This window comes from Somniosus microcephalus, chromosome 4 (genome assembly GCF_052327205.1).
Source record: "Somniosus microcephalus isolate GS21.2 chromosome 4, FLI_Smic_1.0, whole genome shotgun sequence".
Taxonomy (NCBI): Eukaryota; Metazoa; Chordata; class Chondrichthyes; order Squaliformes; family Somniosidae; genus Somniosus; species Somniosus microcephalus.
Window position 1 is genome coordinate 194,426,346 of NC_140990.1, and position 4,547 is coordinate 194,430,892.

The following is a 4,547-nucleotide window of genomic DNA, read 5'->3' on the forward strand; positions in this document are numbered from 1 at the left end:
TTCACAATATTTATTAATGATCTGGACGAGGGAATTGGATGTAATATCTCCAAATTTGCAGACGACACAAAGCTGGGTGGGAGGGTATGCTGCGAGGAGGATGTCGTGAAATTCCAGCACGATTTGGACAGGTTGGGTGATTGGGCAGAAACATGGCAAATGCACTATAATGTGGATAAATGTGAGGTTATCCACTTTGGTGGCAAAAACAGGAAGGCAGATTATTATTTGAATGGTAATAGATTGGGAGAAGGGGAAGTACAAAGAGACCTGGGTGTTCTTGTACACCAGTCGCTGAAGGTAAGCATGCAGGTGCAGCAGGCGGTTAAGAAGGCAAATGGTATGTTGGCCTTCGTAGCAAGAGGGTTCGAGTACAAGAACAAGGATGTCTTGCTGCAGTTGTACAGGGCCTTGGTGAGACCACACCTTGAGTATTGTGTGCAGTTTTGGTCACCTTACCTGAGGAAGGACGTTCTTGCCATGGAAGGAGTGTAGCGAAGATTCACCAGGCTGATACCTGGGATGGCAGGAATGACGTATGAGGAGAGATTGTGTCGATTGGGCTTATACTCACTGGAGTTTAGAAGATTGAGAGGGGATCTCATGGAAACCTATAAAATTTTGTCAGGCCTGGACAGACTAGATGCAGGAAGGATGTTTCTGATGGCCGGGGAGTCCAGAACCAGGGGTCATAGTCTAAGGATAAGGGGTAAGCCATTTAGGACTGAAATGAGGAGGAATTTCTTCACCCAGAGAGTGGTGAACCTGTGGAATTCTCTGCCACAGAGGGCGGTGGAGGCCAGTTCATTAAGCATATTCAAGAAAGAGTTGGATATATTTCTTAAGGCTAAAGGGATCAAGAGATATGGGGAGAAGGCAGGGACCGGGTACTGAATTTGGATGATCAGCCATGATCTCATTGAATGGCGGAGCAGGCTCGAAGGGCCGAATGGCCTACTCCTGCTCCTATCTTCCATGTTTCTATGTTTCGATATTTTCTCCACACGAGAGAAAGGACTTCCCTCATCCATCCCCATGGCCTCCAGAACCGCATCTCTAAGCTCCTCATACCCGCACTGCCCCCTGTGATGAAATATTCCATTCATCACTCATCAGTATTTCTCTGCCTGTGACTGTGGTTGGTTTCAGTTTCATTTCCATTGTATTGTACTGTGTGTAGGGCTCCGCCCATACCTGTCTCCTATGTAAGCTGGCCCAGCCTGCAGCACATCCAGTACAGCAGACCTCTGGATGGAAGATACATTCTCCTCTGTGTGTTACCTTCTAAGTCAATAAAAGCCTTGTTTTGTTTCGCTAACATCGAGTCTCGGATTTATTGAGGCACATCAATTTTATTGACTTAATTTTCAACACAATGGATCAACTCTTGAAACCCGAACGTTTGGATTTGGACCAGCATGCTTCGGACGCATCGGCACGCTTCGGACACTGGTTTATGTGTATGGAATTCTTCCTGGACAATTCCGCAGCTGTCAAAGATGCTACGGACGCTGCTAGTATGAAACTCGGAATTCTGCGGAATTGGGTAAGCCACCGGGTTTACCCCCTCATCCAAGACGCCAACACGTACCCGGCCGCCTGCGACATCTTAAAGGCGCATTACCAGCAGCCTACGAATGAGGTGTATGCTAGGCATCTGCTCGCTACTCGCGCACAGCGACCTGGGGAATCGGTGGAGGAGTTCCAAGGCACCCTGAAAACGCTTGGCAAAGACTGCAAGTGCCAAGATGTAAAAGCCGCAGTGTACACTGACAAGCTTGTTCGCGATGCCTTTATCACAGGCCTCAGCTCCACTTACACCCGGCAGAGACTGCTGGAAAAAACAGGATTGGACCTGAAACAGGCTGCGGACACAGCACGATCCCTGGATGTGGCCCAGAGAAACTCGGACGCCTACTCTTCAGCCCGCGCCGTCCACGCCGCCACGTGTGCACCAAGGGCACCGCCATCTTGGAAGGCATCTTCCCCGCCCGGCAGCCCGACACCGTCGGGGCCCCGCTCTCCGCCCAGAAGCCCTACGACAGCCGCGACGCGTCGGGGACCCAACTGCTACTTCTGCGGGCAGCCGAAGCACACCAGAAACCTGTGCCCGGCGAAAGGCACCACCTGCTTTAAGTGCAGTAAGAAGGGGCTCTTCGGGAAGGTGTGCAGAGGGAACCCCGCCGGAAAACCCGCCACCGCCGCGTGTGCGCCGTGGGAGCGGCCATCTTGGACGCCATCTTGCCCGACCTCGTGGGGTCCGCCATCTTGTGAGCAGACAGCGTGGACGCCATCTTGTCTCGATCAGGGCCCTACAGTGGCATCGGTCACAGTGGACCAGACCAGGCCGCACCCGCTATCCAAATCAATGGTGGACATCGAGGTAAACGGGTGCAGGGTTAAATGTTTAATTGACAGTGGAAGCACGGAGAGTTTTATCCACCCTGAACTGGTACAACAACTCTCCCTAAAGGTGGTCCCTACTCGGGGTATCATCTCTATGGCTGATAAAACCCAGACATCGACCATTATGGGTTACTGCACGGTACAATTGTCCGTTAACGGAACTGTATACGATAATTTTAAAGTATTAATCATGAAGAATCTATGTGCGAGCGTGATCTTGGGCCTGGATTTCCAGTGCTACCACCAAAGCATCACGCTCAATTACGGTGGGTCCCAGCCGCCCCTCACAGTGTGCGGTCTGGCTACCCTGAAGGTAAAGCCGCCTTCGCTATTCACGAACCTTACCCCTAACTGCCGGCCAATAGCGACCAAAAGCAGGAGGTACAGCTGGGAGGACAGGCGGTTTATCGTGACCGAGGTAGACAGGCTCCTGAAAGAGCGCATTATTGAACGCAGCAATAGCCCGTGGCGCGCCCAAGTGGTGGTGGTAAGGGGTAGCGAGAAGAAACGGATGGTGATCGACTATAGCCAAACGATCAACAGGTACACCCAACTAGACGCCTACCCGCTACCCCGCATATCAGAAATGGTGAACCAAATCGCCCAATACCGGGTGTTCTCCACCATCGACCTCAAGTCAGCGTACCACCAGCTCCCTATCAGACCAGAGGACCGCCCGTACACCGCCTTCGAGGCGAACGGACGCCTCTACCGATTCCTCAGAGTCCCCTTTGGGGTGACGAATGGGGTCTCGGTCTTCCAGAGGGAGATGGACCGCATGGCCGATGACCACCACTTGCAGGCAACCTTCCCCTACCTCGACAACGTCACCATCTGCGGTCACAACCAGCAGGATCACGACTCGAACCTCGAGAGGTTCCTGAAAACCGCACAAAACCTCAACCTCACCTACAACGAGGACAAGTGCATTTACAACACCACGCGCCTCTGCATACTAGGCAGCGTGGTGGAGAATGGGGAAATCGGACCAGACCCCGACCGATTGCGCCCCCTACAGGAGCTGCCCCTGCCCAACACTCCCAAAGCCCTGAAAAGGTGCCTGGGGTTATTTTCTTATTATTCCCAATGGGTCCCCAACTACTCCGACAAAGCCCGCCCCCTCTTGAAAGCATCCTCTTTTCCGCTCTCTGCTGAGGCCCATGCCGCCTTCAAAAGCATTAAGCAGGATATTGAGCGGGCCACGCTACAGGCAGTGGACGAGAACACTCCCTTTCAAGTGGAAAGTGATGCGTCTGACTTTGCCTTGGCGGCCACCCTCAACCAGGCGGGGTGGCCCGTAGCTTTCTTCTCGAGGACCCTCCAAGGGCCCGAGATCAGACACTCCTCCGTAGAAAAGGAGGCCCAAGCCATCGTGGAGGCAGTGCACCACTGGCGCCACTACCTAGCCGGCAAACGCTTCACCCTACTTACCGACCAGCGGTCGGTAGCGTTTATGTTCAATAATAAACAGAGGGGGAAGATTAAAAATGATAAGATTCTTAGGTGGCGGATCGAGCTCTCCACCTTCGATTATGACATCATTTACCGGCCAGGGGCCCTTAACGAATCCCCCGACGCCCTCTCACGAGGGATGTGTGCCAGCGCCACCGGGGATCGGCTACAGACCCTCCACAATGACCTCTGCCACCCAGGGGTCACGCGGCTGTTCCACTTCATAAAGTCCCGCAACTTACCCTACTCAATTGAGGAAGTTCGGTCCCTGACCAGGAACTGTCGCACTTGCGCTGAGTGCAAGCCTCGGTTCTACCGCCCAGATAGAGCCCACTTAATCAAAGCTACACGGCCCTTTGAGCGGCTCAGCTTAGATTTCAAGGGCCCCCTCCTGTCCGTCGACCGCAATGTTTACTTCCTGAACATTGTGGACGAATACTCTCGTTTCCCATTCGCCTTCCCCTGCCCAGACATGACCAGCGCCACGGTCATTAAATGCCTCAACAGCCTGTTCTGCCTGTTCGGTATGCCGAGCTACATCCATACGGATAGGGGGGCGTCCTTCATGAGTGAAGAGCTACGCCAGTACATGCTGTCCAGGGGGATCGCCACGAGCCGTACCACCAGCTACAACCCCCGGGGTAACGGTCAAGTGGAGCGAGAGAATGGGACAGTATGGAAAGCAGTCA